The 18512-nt window shown below is 34.6% G+C and overlaps 1 long non-coding RNA gene across 1 annotated transcript in view; it reads right to left on the bottom strand.

Moving 5' to 3' along the window:
• LOC140843499 (uncharacterized) overlaps window positions 1-18512 on the bottom strand; it is a 153446-nt gene that overhangs the window by 43326 nt on the left and 91608 nt on the right. The gene's annotated exons all lie outside the window — the stretch shown is intronic.

Below are 18512 nucleotides of genomic sequence, written 5' to 3'. Positions count from 1 at the left end.
ATAATTAAAATGTTTTTCAGTCCTCTGCCATTTAGAGTTGTTTGAAAGTAATCATTAATATTATTGCATAAAGATGATGCAACTAAGTGATAAAATTTAAACTGTGTTGTTAAAATTATATTTATACACAAGACTTTTAAAATATTCACCATTCCTTTATGACTATCTTCTCCCAACTTAACATTGTGTTAATCTATAATATCAAATAATTTAGATATTGGCTTTGATTCAGAATATCTATATGGCTTTCTCCCAAAAAAGCACTCAATGACTTTTTTTTGTTTTACCCACTGAATTCTGATACATTTATATAAGCATTGAAACTTTGTCCTGAGAATTAGAAAAAGACTGTTTTATGCTAATTATGCCCTTGAATGACTAATGCATAATATCAAATGGATACAGAAAAAAGGGGCAGTAATAAATAACAGAGTATTGTGAATAAAAAATGGACTTCATTAAACTACTAGGAGTAATTTTACCACTTATCATAAAGTTGTCTGATGAACACTTTCAAAATTAACACTTTTCAAATTAATAGTGAGTAAAAGTGTTATTGAAAGGTCTTTCTAAGTTTCTTTACAATGACTAGATAATAGAATGAAAATTACCCAAAAGATTTACAACAATAAAGCATAAAAGAGTGATTTAATTTGGATTTTTATGAAAGGGAACTATGTGGGTGAATATTAATTATCATTGAAAACTAATTTGGAATAGAGAATTTTTTGTCTAGGGGAGTCAGAATTATATTTGATTTTTACAATTTCTCAGAAAACAGGAATGATTAAAAATCAGATTAAGTCACTGACATGTCTTAACATGAAAAATTAGCTCAATATATTAAGCAAATGAGGAATATGGATAATTTTATTGAAGAATATTGATAATTTGCCTAGAAATCTTCTTTACAATATGTCATTTTTTAAATAAGACACATATTTAGAAATGATTGTTAATGAGTATGAATTTACCTCTTAGCATCAACCAGTATTGAAAACTATCATTGTAATTCACTGGTGTAAATGTAGGGAGAAAATGGTGAGCTAAAATCCCCTAGAGGCATTTATGTATATGTGTATTTATGCTAACTTAGGGTCAGTTGGTGTACATTCTTTCAAAATTTAAGCAGTAGATCACCATGAAGAATGTTGAAATGCAAAATCTGCCCCAAACTTATTAAAAATCTGATAGCCAGTTTTCTTTTCATGCACTTCTTTTATTCCCATTATTTCATTTTAGGGCAATGAAATATTTCATTTCAATTTAGGACTATATTTTAAAATGAAAAAAAATGCACTACTGCTGACCACAAGACTTTTTTCTCATTAGATTTTAAAATCTAAATAGGCAAACTTACTACAGTATTTTTTCATATATGAGCCAATATAAGTTATATAATATTATATGTTATATCTGGGGCTACAAACAAGATTTGGAGATGAGTCTTTAAAACCCAAAACACTAAAAAATTTGTTATAAAATAAACTTATACAAAAGTATAATCTATGCTTATCTTTCATTTACTTAAGCATTAAAATAGTGTATACAACTCTACTTCAGTATATTTCAGCCATTTTCTTAGTTACTGGATAAATGTCAATACACAAGAAAAGAAAGTTTCTTCTCTTCTGTAACTTACAATGTACAGAAAGTCCAGATGGTATTCAAATCTTCATTCAATATAGTATACATCATTAATAAATTATATATATATATATATACACACTTACATATACACATACCATACAGATGTAAAATTGGAGAAATATATACGTGGTGTATATATTTATATGTATGTATATATATAACATATACACCATGTATATGTGTACATATATATATATATATAATATACATATATTACAAATATATTATCATAGAAGATTAGAAAGTAGTGGACTCTTGCTTTTGAGACGTACAAATATCTGCAGAGAGTAGAGACAGCAAGTGCAAAACAATCTGAAGTGAGGGGCTGCATGGAATTCTTGAAGAACAACTTGGAGGACAATGCAGTAAAGCCACTGGAGGTTTCTGAGCAGGAAGTTGAATGACCTTATTTGCCTAGGATTTTTAAAGTATCAATTTGGCTGCTGTATAGAGAATAGTCTCTGCAGTGTTGGGCAGGCATGAGGGCAAGGCAATCACTTTGGAGGCAACTGCAGTAGTCCAAAATTAGAATTACGGATGCAATAATGGCTGTGGGGAGAAATAATGAGAACAAAACATGTATTTTAGGTAGTTTTCAAATGTTTTGTGAAGTGTGGTATGTATTGTATGAAAAGAAGAGTCAAGAATGACTTTGGTTTACTTAGCTTGAGCAACAATAAAGTAAATTATGGTATTAATTCTTGAGATGGATGAAAATACAGAAGTAGCATATTGTAAGGGTATTCAAAGTTTCACTTCTAGACATTTTTTTTATTCTGTACTGCTTATTTGGAATGGTAATTAACAACTTGTCAGGAAAGCACATATCTCTGAAAATATGTACCAAGAGAAATGTGAGAATCACAAATCTTTGTTTATTTTAAACTTTCATAATGATGACTCAGTGAGGACCTTCACACAGGAAATACGACCATTTTTACAGCAAAACACTTTCTATGATATGATTGCCTTCTTCATCTCACAAACTTCCTGCAGTGATTTTAGTCAGATATCTGATCTCCAAAGTTTCAAATAATGCTATGCAATTTCTATTCCACAATAATAATAATAATTAATAATAATAATAATAAAAAGAACAAGAAAGCCTGATGCTGGAAGGTATCTAAATGACTACCATGCAAACCTGAATACCAGAGGTCATGCAGATCTGGAATGATCTGATTTATTTGCTGCTTAATGGTTTTCTTATCTCTGCTGATATACCCTATATTTTCAATCACTTTTCCTTTAATTTTTTATGAATATATATAATAGCTCCCTTTAACATATATTCTATTTGACTTTCTTAGTTGTTTTCAGTGGGTTGATTGGTCTGCTTCAAGCTAATGTAAGACAGTCCAAGCGTATGTTGGGATATCTAACACCTCCTTCCTAACTTGTAAGGATTTAAAGTACATTCTCTTTTTTGACCTAAGAGAAATTCTAGGCAAGCCAGGATTGTTTTTTTAATTGCCCCTTCAATGCTTCAGATGCCTTACAAAACTGAACTAACATTTCAAAGTTAATTTGAGTATTTCTGAACTTGCTGGCACAATAGTGTTACAGATACAGAAAGGACAGAGTGGCAAAATTAATATAGGATATGGACATTGTTTTGAATGATAAGATTGGGTCTTAAACGACCTCTTTCACTCATCTTTTTCAGGTTTTAGGACATCTGTCAAATCGGCCAAGTATCAGACATGCAGGTTTTGACAGGGAAATCTGGGAGTAATGGAAATAACTCTAAATCTAGGAGATAATTATGAAGAAAAACTATCAAAGGCAAAATAATATCAAAACTTCTGATAATGTTATATACACTATATTAGAATTTTAACAGCAATGGAAGACACCCAACAAATATCCACCTTATGCAAACATGTTATAATGATGCCACCCATAAACTATGAAATCACACTGGATGTTTATTTAATGGAGTGCTCTTTTGACGATAGTGCATTCCTTTTTTCTCTAGAGATTAATTCTTTCTGAAAAGTTTTGGTTATTTCTCCAGAATAAAAAAAATACTACTGTGAACTAGACAATTATAGGCTATCCCCTATAATACAGCAGATTATGAGCTTCAAATAAGGAAACAATTTGTGTTTTCCAATCACAACCCTAGTAAAAATATTACCATGTTTTAAAAGAGCTAATGACAACCAATATTACTTCTAAGTCAGTTCATAGACTTTTCAGAACATATATAATTACTTCAAGCGGGTCATTAAAAATATATGAATTTCAAGAATAGTCTTCAGAATAGTTTGAATATGTCACATCATCAAATTTACATATGATAAATTATTTTAAATATGTATATGTATTTGAAAAAATGGATGAACTCAAAATAGTTTTCTTTTATGTAACATGGATTTTTACAGCAGTAAATCTTATGAAGACACACTTGGATCAAAGAGTACAGTCACTAGCACAGTAATTAGTTATTTTTAGTCTTTGAGCTGTTAGGTCTTTTAAGTTGGACTTAAGATATCTGAAATAGTGAAGGACTAACAAATGGTTGCCATAAAATAAAAGTCATTTCAAAAGACAAGCAGTTTTTAATTCTAAAAGAGGTTGAATATTATATACACCAGAGTATAGGTATTTTCCTGTATTCTAAGAAAACTATACAAAAATAACTTTTTAATGTAAATTTAGAAAAGAGCTTTAATTAGAGAAGGAGATTTTGTGGAACTATTACAAAAATCAACTGTGTGGCAAGGTAATGCAAAAGGTTGCCTAAAATACAGGTAGTGCTAAATTTCCCAAGATATTTATCTGAAAGATATCTTTTTTTTTTCTAAGTATATCTTTAGATTGCACTGAATCTGCATGGTATTTTATTTTCTATGGATATTTTGTTTGCCTAATTACAGTAACGGTTCACAATATATGAAAATTCATTTTTCTAACATTTAGAAAAGTCTTGTGGCCATTTTCTCTATCTTATGAGAGGAAGAATGTAAAAAAGTAGAGACAAGGCTCTGCTGTCTTGGTTCCATATGGATAGTACTGCAAATGTCTTATATTAAATTTTAATTATATAGAATTAAATAATTCAGACATTGAGGAATAAAACTGAAGTCAGACTCTGCTGAGACTGTTTTCGGGCTTTTTAGCAAGAATGACCTGAGTCTTGGTGGGAGAGGTGGTACTCCCAACTGTCCATCATCCTGGAAAGGGGATGATTTCCCAAAGTAGAAACGAAAAGATGCAGACAAAAATGAGTTACGTTACAACTGATAAGGAAATTGTCTTATTACAAATCAAAGCATTCAAATAGCTCTTGTCAGAATTTATAGAATAAATTATTAGGGTTATAATTATAGAAGAAGAAAAAAGTAACCACTTTATTCCCAATGTTGGAAAAAATAGCAATATATAACACAATAGAATGCGGAGAGAAAAGAGTATGTAAGCTTATTATCACTGAATCTAACTGAAGACTGCAACTTTACGGATGTTGTTAATGGGATTAACTCTATAGAACTTTTGATCTGAGAAGACGTCCTCAGCCACTTGCACAGCCCTTTGGTTCTGAGATCAGAGGAGTCAGAATGCAGCCCCGTTAGGAGAGGCAGATGTGGAAGAGAGCCAGCCAGGGGCCTCCACTTCGGCTCTTCTCCTGACTGCAGTGGCAGAGAGAAAACCAGACTGTTCTAATAATCCCCACAGAAACCTGAAAGAGAACAATCATAATACCCTCCCACAGCAAAACACAGGGACAGAGGAGGGGGACTGGCTATCTCTTCTACTTATCTGTCTATCAATCATCTATCAATCAACTGGAAAGTATGTACAGCTTTCAGGAAAAGAAGAAAAGAAAATCTATAGGCCCTCAGGTGGCACTTTGGTGTTTTTCAGGCACAACATCTAGGGAAGCATGTACAGCAAGTGAAATCCAACAACGGGGAGATGAATACATGGCTATGGGAAACTATAGAAGATGGTATCGGCTGTTTGTTTGCTAACAGTTATGACAGAATTTGTATTTACCCTCTTCCACTTAACATATATCTTGAATTGAGACTGATCAGTTTGAGGAATGATTTGTGATTACCTCAATTCAAAAATTATGTAGAATTTTCCAGCTATCATTCTCATAAAATATCAAAGGTTTTACACATTTGGAGATACTCATTGAGGTCTTTGTCTCTTTTGAGCTCTTATAGTTCTCTGTCGAATGGGAATGGATTTTATTGTCATTATGTTAAATTAAAATTTAAAAATTATTATTTTTTGCTAAATTGAAAGTTTGTTATTTTTCTAATTAAAATGAATTTTATTTGCTAAATTGTTACTTTCCTAAATTAAAATTTAAAAACTAAGATCCTCTTTCATCTATTGTTTATTATTTCTAGTTCAGTCTTATGCTCTTAGGTTGTTCAGAGTTCTTTTCCTGTGTTTTAAAATCCCCATATAAGTAAATATTTAACTTGTTGCATTAATAATTTGCCAATTAGCAAGTTTTGTGACATAATAAATTAATTTTTCTTGGGTGAAAAGCATTAATGTAGTAATTGTTAGTATTTACTTCAAATAATATGGAGCATTTTTTATATTGTGTAACATCTTTAATGTAGGTATTTACTAAAAATAAAAGAGCATCCTGAAATGCTACTGACTATCACGGGAAAGAAGAGCCAATAAGTATAATGTAATGAAAAGTTCATATACTCACATGAGTATGAATATGTTATTTTCTATGTCAAGTAATTATAAATATAATTAATAATGTGTTTAATAATAAAATCTGAGTAGTCTTTCACTAGAACAATTTCAATTTTTGTTTCCTTTAGGAGGGTTATAAATTGGAGAATTGACATGAAGATTTTTAAATGACAAGATCTTCTATTAAAATACTTAGCAATGACCACAAACTTTATAGTCATTAATTGATAGTAGAGACTATAATAATCAGCATTGTTATAAGTTTACAGAGAAGGAAACGTAGCAATATATAAACACAAAATAGGTTGGTAATATTTGTTAATATTCTAAGCACTAGCCATTTTTGCCCTTTTCAATTACCTGTTAAGAGTGAATTACATGCGGAGGTAGAGCCAAGATGGCGGCATTAGTTGGAAAATGGGAATATCTTCCCAAAAACATACACATTTTTGAAAATACAACAAATACAACTAGCCCTAAAAGAGAGACCAGAAGACACAGAACAATAGTCAGACTACATCCACACCTGTGAGAACCCAGCACCTGGTGAAAGGGGTAAGATACAAGCCCTGGCCTGGCGGGACCTGAGGCCCCTCACCCCAGCTCCAGGCGGGAGGAGAGGAGACGGAGTGGGGAGGGAGAGGGAGCCCAGGACTGCTAAACACAGAGCCCTAGCCATCCACACAAGAGCGCAGATAAACAGACCATGCGTGGGGCACTGGAAACTAGGGAAGCAGGACAGTAAGACCTGTGAGTGGGTCCCAAAGCTGGTGCCTCTGGGACAAAGAAAAGCGAGTGCTTTTTGAAAGTCTTAAAGGGACAGGGACCCCACAGCTGGATGGAAGCATCCCAGGTCACAGTCCAGCAGCTGGAAATTCCAGGGAACTCCGGGTGCACCAACCACCTGGGCAACAGCTCTGAGACCCCTCACGGAGGTAAACAGCCAAACAGCCCTCCATCCATTACCCTTCCGGGGCCCCGCCATAGCAGAGCAGCAGCCTGAGGCTGGCCACGCCCACAGCAAGGGAGCTTCCTCCATACTGACCGGGCAAGATAAAGAGACCCAGTCTACACGCAATTGCCCAACACAAGCCACTAGGGGTCAGAGCTGCCCCAGAAAAGAAAGGCCAGGAACATGTGGAAAAACTCTAGGCTCTCCCAGCTGAAAGATGGGTCAACAGCATACCACTGCACCTATCAACATGAAAAGGCAAAAAAATTTGATCCAGACAAGACTAACCCAGACAGATTTGACATCTGCTACATCTTCCCCTGAGAAGGAACCTGGGGAGAGATTTAACCAGTCTTCCTGAAAAAGAATTCAAAACAAAAGGCATAACCATGCTGACGGACTTGCAGAGAAATATGCAAGAACTAAGGAGGGAGAATACAGAAATAAAACAATCTCTGGAAGGACTACAAAGCAGAATGGACGAGATGCAAGAGACCATTAATGGACTAGAAAACAGAGAACAGGAACACAGAGAAGCTGATTCAGAGAGAGATAAAAGGATCTCCAGGAATGAAAGAATTTTAAGAGAACTGTGTGACCAATCAAAATGGAACAATATCTGCATTATAGGGGTACCATAAGAAGAAGAAGAGAGAAAAAGGGATTGAAAGTGTCTTTGAAGAAATAATTGCTGAAAACTTCCCCAAACTAGGGGAGGAAATGGCCTCTCAGACCACAGAGGTACACAGAACTCCCATGACAAGGGATCCAAGGAGGGCAACACCAAGACACATAATAATTAAAATGGCAAAGATCAAAAAAAAGGACAGAGTATTAAAGGCAGCCAGAGAGAAAAAAAAGGTCACCAACAAAGGAAAACCCATCAGGCTATCATCAGACTTCTCAACAGAAACCCTACAGGCCAGAAGAGAATGGCATGATATACTTAATGCAATGAAACAGAAGGGCCTCGAACCAAGACTGCTCTTTCCAGCACGAATATCATTTATATATGAAGGAGGGATTAAACAATTCCCAGACAAGCAAAAGTTGAGGGAATTTGCCTCCCACAAACCACCTCTACAGGGCATCTTACAGGGACTGCTCTAGATGGGAGCACTCCTAGAAAGAGCACAGAACAGAACACCCAACATATGAAGAAAGTGAGGAGGAAAAATAAGAAGGGAGAGAAAAAAGAATCATCAGACCATGTTTATAATAGCTCGAATAAGTGAGTTATGTTAGACAGTAAGATAGTAAAGAAGCTAACCTTGAACCTTTGGTAACTACAAACTTAAAGCCTGCAATGGCAATAAGTGCATACCTTTCAATAATCACCAGAAATGTAAATGGACTAAATGCACCAATCAAAAGACACAGAGTAATAGAATGGATAAAAAAGCAAGAACCATCTATATGCTGCTTACAAGAGACTCACCTCAAACCCAAAGACATGCACAGACTTAAAGGCAAGGGATGGAAAAAGATATTTCATGCAAACAACAGAGAGAAAAAAGCAGGCGTTGCAATACTAGTATCAGACAAAATAGACTTCAAAATAAAGAAAGTAACAAAAGACAAAGAAGGACATTAGATAATGATAAAGGGCTCAGTCCAACATGAGGATATAACCATTATAAACATATATGCACCCAATACAGGAGCACCAACATATGTGAAACAAATACTAACAGAATTAAAGGAGGAAATAGAATGCAATGCATTCATTTTAGGAGACTTCAACACACCACTCACTCCAAAGGACAGATCAACCAGAAAGAAAATAAGTAAGGATACAGAGGCACCGAACAACACACTAGAACAGATGGACATCGACAGAACTCTACATCCAAAAGCAACAGGATACACATTCTTCTCAAGTGCACATGGAACATTCTCCAGAATAGACCACATACTAGGCCACAAGAAGAGCCTCAGTAAATTCCAAAAGACTGAACTCCTGACAAGCAACTTTTCAGAACACAAAGGCATAAAACTATATATAAACTGTACAAAGAAAGCAAAAAGGCTCATGAACACATGGAGGCTTAACAACATGCTTCTAAATAATCAATGGATCAATGATCAAATTAAAATGGAGATCCAGCAATATATGGAAACAAACGACAACAACAACACAAAGCCCCAACTACTGTGGGAAACAGCAAAAGCAGTCTTAAGAGGAAAGTATATAGCAATCCAGGCATATTTAAAGAAGGAAGAACAATCCCAAATGAATGATCTAATGTCACAATTATCGAAATTGGGAAAAGAAGACCAAATGAGGCCTAAGGTCAGCAGAAGGAGGGTCATAATAAAGATCAGAGAAGAAATAAATAAAATTGAGAAGAATAAAACAATAGCAAAAATCAATGAAACCAAGAGCTGGTTCTTTGAGAAAATAAACAAAATAGATAAGCCTCTAACCAGACTTATTAAGAGGAAAAGAGAGTCAACACACATCAACAGAATCAGAAACGCGAAAGGAAAAATCATGACGGACCCCACAGAAATACAAAGAATTATTAGAGAGTACTATGAAAACCTATATGCTAACAAGCAGGAAAACCAAGGAGAAATGAACAACTTCCTAGAAAAATACAACCTTCCAAGACAGACCCAGAAAGAAACAGAAAACCTAAACAGACCAAATACCAGGAATGAAATTGAAGTGGTAATTAAATAACTACCAAAGAACAAAACCCCTGGGCCAGATGGATTTGCCTCAGAATTTTATCAGACATACAGAGAAGACATAATACCCATTCTCATTAAAGTTTTCCAAAAAATAGGAGAGGTGGGAATACTCCCAAACTCATTCTATGAAGCGAACATACCGTAATACCAAAACCAGGCAAAGACCACACCAAAAAAAAAAAAACTACAGACCAATATCCCTGATGAACAGAGATTCAAAAATACTCAACAAAACATTAGCAAACTGAATTCAAAAATATATCAAAAGGATCATACACCATGACCAAGTGGGATTCATCCCAGGGATGCAAGGATGGTACAACATTCTAAAATCCATCAACATCATCCACCACATCAACAAAAAGAAAGACAAAAACCACATGATCATCTCCATAGATGCTGAAAAAGCATTCGACAAAATTCAACATCGATTCATGATAAAAACTCTCAACAAAATGGGTATAGAGGGCAAGTACCTCAACATAATTAAGGCCATATATGATAAACCCACAGCCAACATCATACTGAACAGAAAGAAGCCTGATGCTTTTCCTCTGTGATCGGGAACAAGACAGGGATGCTCACTCTTCCCACTGTTGTTCAACATAGTACTGGAGGTCCTAGCCATGGCAATTAGACAAGAAATTAGACAAGAAATCCAGATTGGTAAAGAAGAGGTTAAACTGTCACTATTTGCAGATGACATGATATTGTACATAAAAATCCCTAAAGGCTCAACTACGAAACTACTAGAGCTAATATCGGAATTCAGCAAAGTTGCAGGATACAAAATTAACACACAGAAATCTGTGGCTTTCCTATACACTAACAATAAACTAATAGAAATAGAAATTAGGAAGACAATTCCATTCACAATAGCATCAAAAACAACAAAATACCTAGGAATAAACCTAACGAAGGAAGTGAAAGACCTATACCCTGAAAACTATAAGACACTCTTAAGAGAAATTAAAGGGGACACTAACAAATGGAAACTCATCCCATGCTCGTGGCTAGGAAGAATTAATATTGTCAACGTGGCCATCCAGCCCAAAGCTATATACAGATTTGATGCAATCCCTATCAAACTACCAACAGCATTCTTTAATGAACTGATACAAATAGTTCAAAAATTCATATAGAAACACCAAGGACCCCGAATAGCTAGAGCAATCCTGAGAAGGAAGAATAAAGTGAGGGGGATTTCACTCCCCAACTTCAAGCTCTACTACAAAGCCACAGTAATCAAGACAATTTGGTACTGGCACAAGAACAGAGCCACAGACCAATGGAACAGAATAGAGACTCCAAACATTAACCCAAACATATATGGTCAACTAATATATGATAAAGGGGCCATGGACACACAATGGGGAAATGGCTGTCTCTCCAACAGATGGTGCTGGCAAAACTGGACAGCTACATGTAATAATGAAACTGGATCACTGTCTAACCCCATACACAAAAGTAAATTAGAAATGGATCAAATACTTGAATGTAAGTCATGAAACCATAAAACTCTTAGAAAAAAACATAGGCAAAAATCTCTTAGACATAAACATGAGTAACCTCTTCTTGAACATATCTCCCCAGGCAAGGGAAAAAAACAGAAAAATGAACAATTGGGACTATATTAAGCTGAAAAGCTTCTGTACAGCAAAGGACACCATCAATAGAACATAAAGGTATCTTACAGTATGGGCGAATATATTCATAAATGACAGATCCGATAAAGGGTTGACATCCAAAATATATAAAGAGCTCACACACCTCAACAAACAAAAAACAAATAATCCAATTAAAAAATGGGCAGAGGAACTGAACAGACAGTTCTCCAAAAAAAAATACAGATGGCCAACAGACACAAGAAAAGATGCTCCACATTGCTAATTATCAGAGAAATGCAAATTAAAACCACAATGAGGTATCACCTCACACCAGTAAACATGGCTACCATCCAAAAGACAAACAACAACAAATTTTGGCGAGGTTGTGGAGAAAGCGGAACCCTCCTACACTGCTGGTGGGAATGTAAATTAGTTCAACCATTGTGGAAAGCAGTATGGAGGTTCCTCAAAATGCTCAAAATAGAAATACCATTTGACCCAGGAATTCCACTTCTAGGAATTTACTCCAAGAATGCAGCACTCCAGTTTGAAAAAGACAGATGCACCCCTATGTTTATCGCTGCACTATTTACAATAGCCAAGATATGGAAGCATCCTAAATGTCCATCAGTAGATGAATGGATAAAGAAGATGTGGTATATATACACAATGGAATATTACTCAGCTGTAAGAAAAAAACAGATCCTACCATTTGCAACAACATGGATGGAGCTAAAGGGTATTATGCTCAGTGAAATAAGCCAGGTGGAGAAAGACAAGTACCAAATGATTTCACTCATATGTGGAGTATAAGAACAAAGGAAAACTGAAGGAACAAAACAGCAGCAGAAGCACAGAACCCAAGAATGGACTAACAATTACTAAAGGGAAAGGGACTGGGGAGGACGGGTGGGAAGGGAGGGATAAGGGTGGTAAAAAAGAAAGGGGGCATTACGATTAGCATGTATAGTGTGCGGGCAGCACAGAGAGGGCTGTGCAACACAGAGAAGACAAGTAGTGATTTTACAGCATCTTACTATGTTGATGGACAGTGACTGTGAACGGATATGTGGGGGGGACCTTGTGAAGGGGGGAACCTAGTAAACATAATGTCCTTCATGTAATTGTAATTGTAGATTAATGATACCAAAATAAAATTAATAAAAAAATAAAATAAAATAAAATAAAAAGAATGAATTACATGCAAACAAAAGGGGATTTTTATGCATAATCAGAATTCTTGGGGTAACAGGGAATAGGCAATAATTCACTAAAGACAAAAGTAATATTTGAATTAAAGACATTTCTTTGTAGTTTTTATATCTGAAAACGACCAAAATCAACAAGGAGGGAAAAAGAAGACAAAGAGGAAACTCTTATGGAAGCAAAAGTCATCTATAACTCTAAACTTTAGTTCTGAGAAATGCTACTTGTGGAACGAACAATGAACAAGAAAACAATGAGGAAGTCAGGAATATTTGCAGGAGTGTCGAGGCAAAGCTTAAGTGAATCCATGGGTGAAAAATGGAATTGTAGATGAGGCCAGAATCAGTGAGGAAATTCATATATACATTAACAGCAATCAAACCAGGCCAAACCAACTAACCAAATAACAACCAACCAAATAAAATAATCATGTAAAAGCATTTGTCTGTCTCTGTAATATATTGGGAGAAAACAGTAGGTATTAATTAGCTTGCCAGTTGAATTTCTTGCTGAGAGGAATTATAGTAAGTGTTAGAAAAATGCATTAAACCTCTATAACATATTGGCCTTCACTCTGACCCACACAAACATCTGCTGGAGAGGAAGGAGATATACCCACAAAGCAGAGTGTCTGTGACATGGTGTTCAGTGTTGACTTAACAAAATCTAAATGATTTGCGTCCTCAGTTCACTCCATGGGATAGATGATCTCTTCTATATTCTTACAAATGGATGACTCAGAATGAATGATACACATTTAAGTAAGAATACAACTAAAAACACTCTCATGGGACCTACTCAACTGCACCAATAAAAAGAGCAAAGAAGCAAAGGCAGATAAAAGATTAAACAAAATTCATTCCACAGAACAAGTTAAATCCATAAACAAATACTTGTTTTTGATAATGTAGAAATTCAAGACTGTAGATTATCAAAGAGATGCTAAGACAACAGAAGGCATTGAACATGAACCCAGCAGTACTAGGGTTATAAGCAGATGAGAGAAAGGAAATGATTAGATAAAAACAAATGGTAAGCAGACATAAGAAGCAGAAACATAAACCTACACATCACATTTTCACTTAATCACTGTTCTTAATAGTAAAAACTAATTCATTACATATGTGTTAATAAGTAAAGTAAGCTTCTATGATTAAAGGGTTCAGAAAAGTATTTATATTCCTATTTATAATTTGAACTGTCCTAGTAGAATGATTCAAACTATTTATGTGTGTTGACAATATATATGAAAATAATATACATATATGGTAACACATATATGTTATGCAATATGTGTAGTATATGAGGTGTACATATACACAGTGAATTTATGCATACATTAATTTATATACACACAGACACATAAACACTCAATCTGTCGTTTCTTCTTGGCTTTTTTTTTTTAATAGCACTAAAAGATTGGATGTAATTATCAAACATATACTTGTTTTTCAAAAGTAAGAATAAAGTAATACTTTTTGGAACTTAGTGTTACTATTACAGTGTTCATTTAGCACCATCCTATTCAAAGTATGAAAAGCAGGCACTGTATCTAAGATCAGAATTGATCTTTTTTGTTGTGTACAGTTTTTTTTTTTTCTTTGAGTTAAAGGGATGTTTAAGACAAGCTGACCTTTAAGGAAATGCTATGACTCAGTGAAAGGTGGATCATTTATTTATAAAAACATTTATAAAATTAATGTGACACCTAATCAAAAAATAAGATAAAATCAGAGCAACCATTAAAAACAAGATTTTAAAAATACCTTTCACTGTGGACATACTCCAGAAATTTTAATAACATGCTAATGATACTTCCTGTTAATGTTAAATGCATATATGCAGAAGCAAAAAATCATCATCATCATGGAGGATAATTAAAAGTAACAAACAGAATCAGGACAATTCTTAAAAAGTATTTTACATACTCCTCATTAATCAGTTGTTTTTCAAATGTAAATCATCCAAGAAACATTTGCTTGACTGCTGTTTTCAATACTGTAGATACGATCCTGATGTAATATTTTAGGTTTCCCTCCAAGTAGGGCCCGAGAGGAGATCTCAGTGCAGATCGTTGATTGATAAGTGAACACAGGAAGTATGAAATGCATATGGCGGCAATGAGACAGGATGGGATTGAAAGCCAAAACGGGATGCACTATGAAGTTCATTGTCATAGGTTGTGGGAATTGTTTCTCCCAAGACCTGAGAAAGCTAGAGAATGAAATCTACAAGTATCTACTCAAAATACTGGCAGGTGGGGTATTTATTTACTGGCCCCTGTGCCCCATTTAATGGTTGCTGCTAGAGATATTATCTTCTGCAGAGGTGTTAAGGGCTTAATTGTACAGTGGGTTTGCTCCAAGCATCAGAAAAAGCCCCAGAGAAAATGCAGAAAGATAAGCAACAGTTAAGTCCAGGAGAGAGACTAACAATGCAAAATGAGTCTGAAGCCATTCAATATTTTACTGCCTCTAGCTGAAATCAGTTGTAAACAAGAGATGTAATGCAGACATCAGAAGGTTATGTCACATCTGGAGACATAAGAAGAATGAAAGCTAGGTCACTGCAGGGAGCTGTTAGAAGTCTGGGAAAAGACACTGGCTTTTAAATAAAACTTACAAAAAATAACAAATTGTGTAAAGTAGACTTGTATAATAAATCAAAGAGTGAAATAACTGTACTGACTTAGTAGGGAGTTACTAGTTACTGATTGCCAGGTATTTGCTTTTTATACTTCTGTAACTACCACATATGTAATGGCTGAAAATAAGACAGATTGATTCTATAGTTCTGGAGGCCAGAAGTCTGAAATTAGTCTCACTGGGGTAAAGTCAAAGTGTTTTACATTGCTGGTTCCTTCGGGAGACTGAGGGTAATAGTCTATTTCCTTGCCTTTTCTAGCTTCTAGATTCTGCCGAAATTCCTTGGTTCATTCCCCCACCCCCAGATCCCTCACCACCATCTTCAAAGCCTGCCACTATCATTTTCTTTCCTCTCTGACTTCTGCTTCTGTTCTTGTATCTCTTCTCTCTTACCCTAACTTAACTGCCTTCCTGTCATAAGGCCCCTTGTGATTACATTAGGCCAATCTGGAGAACCCAAGATAATTTTCCCATTTCAAGGTTTTTAATTTAATCACATCAGAAACATCCCTTTCTCCACATAAGATACCATATTCACTAGTTCTTAGGATAGGGATTAGAGATCTTTGGGAGGCCATTATTCAGCCTACAACACCAGATAAATTTTGTGGCACAAATATAATCTGAGGACTTTACTAGATAATGAATTATTTAAATTTAGGTATTACAGATAGTCTGATGATTTATGAAATTTGCATGCAGTTTTGCTTCTTAATGGTTATATTTAGGGCAAATTTCATGAAGTACAAACCTCTGAAAACTCAAATGAGAAACAAAATATGAATGAAATATTCCAGATCCATTGAATAATTCTTTCATTTGAATAATTATTTTTCATAAAAATAGTTTCTTTGTGTCCTTCAAACCTAGGTTTGAACCTGAGGTATTAGGTTGAATATTCTTTAACAAACTCTCCTCAAAAAAAGTCATGACATGTGTGACGTTATTGACCAAGTGTTTAGAATCACTTATACATTCCCCCATCCACGTAGGGTAAAACATTTCATGTTTCTTATAGTGAGTGCTAATTTCATTTATTTACTACAAGAACCCCCACCTTGGCCTTTGGGGTAAGGGGAAAAATGTTTTTGGCAAATATCCGTAAACTGGACATTTTGGAAAAGCTATTTCTCTCAACCAAGATAAAGCACCCTTAGATGCCAGAAATATATTTCAGTTCTAAGTCTGATTACCATAGTGAGTGTCAGGAAAAAGTGGTTTTTAAGTGTGTTTTCATAAAAAAAAAACTATAGTATGCAATGAATTTCATTATCTTGAGTAAAGGGTGAATTTTGTAGTAGAGTTTCAATGACTCAAAGCCGATCTATCTTTCAGTGATTTATAATTCTGATTATCAGGATGTTCTGCATGATGAACCAGCCATTTCATCAGACAGAAAGTTCTCAGTTGTGCAGTTCTCTATCTTGAATCAAACCTGTTTGTGAAAAGAAAGATTTAGGAAAGCATTCTAAATTTTCCAAAAACATAACACTAAATCTATACTTACAACTTACCCTCATGGCATATTTAAAGGTTACAATTAGAAATTGCTAAATAAAAGTGTTTATATTCTGTCCATCACTGGGCACACACAACACTCACACTTATGTACTCAAACACAAACACAATTATTTCTCCAACTGTTGAGTGATCCTTTACCATTTAATATCATCAAAGAAATCCCCATAAATTACTGAAAATAACATGTACAATAGCCGATGAAAGTGCCAAATCCATGCATGATACCAAAATAATAATCAAAATAAATAATTAATAATTAAATAAATAATTAAAATATTTTAAATAAAAAACACTCAGCCTCTGAAAAATCCAAACATAAATTTTGAAAATATATGACTCATACACTTAATACTTTATTATTATACAGAAAAGAACACATGTCATAAGACTACATTATACTGATTATTTACAACCTGAACCTACCAGACCATACAATAGAACATTCCCAGCTCCTTAAAAATCTCTTGGTCTCCCTTTTAGTAGTATCTCCCAAGGAAAACCACTTCCTGACTTCCAACAGCTTGTATTATTTTCCTCTTTTTGCCTTCTATTTCAATGAAATTGTATAATAGGTTCTCTGTGAATGACTTCATATGGCTCTAAGTATGCACTGGTGAGTGGGAGGTTCTGTCTTTTCTTTCCCTTACAGAGGATTACTAGCTGATTGACAGAATATTAATTTTGTGATAGAGGAGACAACCATTTCATAAATAAATGGTTGTCTTTTTAATTTAATCATGTCATTATATTGTATTATACAAATATTAAAAAACTCCAAAGTAATGAAATGATACCCAATTTTACATATGCAAATGCGTTATTAAATTATAATTGGGACCATATCAAAGGCTGCTAATATCACATGGATTACAAAATTATGATCTCTAAAAATACATTTTGTAATCAAGAAGAAATATTCTCATATGTTTTTAGTGACTTCAGTATATTCAAGACAGCTGAGAATTTAGGGAACTAGTCTTTCAAGTTTTAAGTAATTTTTTTAAGAATAGTATATTTTAAAATCTTGTCCTCAGAAGATGCCAAAGTCATTTTATACATTAATGTCAGTCTAGAGACTGACCCCCCACATTTTAAGTAGGCCAATCATAATTCCAAATTATTTTTTCAAGAATATCAAATAAACCAATATTGGAAGATATTTTTGACAATTTTAATTAATGAGTATTAGAGAATAACTACTAATTGATAAGGATTCTTTCTCCTAAAATGTCATGTATTAATACAGGTAATTTTTCTGTACTTAGCTGTATACTATTGAAAGTAGTATACATTGTATCCAAACCCTTTTGATGATAGAACACATATAGAGGGTGTTGCTATAACACACAGACAAAGACTCTCTACCTGGAATAAATCAGCCCAGGCTCAGACTGCCTCAGGCATCACCTGGACACTCTGAGAACAAAGAAGTGGATAAATAGGGCACACTTGTCACCTGGGGGCTGGCCCTCCAGTGTACCCTTCTGTAGCCATTGGGAAACTGCAAAAGCCTTGCCATTCAGAGTGGCATGGAGAAAGGCCAGCTTTGAAACTTGT

This window comes from Manis javanica, chromosome 9 (genome assembly GCF_040802235.1).
Source record: "Manis javanica isolate MJ-LG chromosome 9, MJ_LKY, whole genome shotgun sequence".
Taxonomy (NCBI): domain Eukaryota; kingdom Metazoa; phylum Chordata; class Mammalia; order Pholidota; family Manidae; genus Manis; species Manis javanica.
This window is presented reverse-complemented; position numbering and strand designations above follow the sequence as displayed.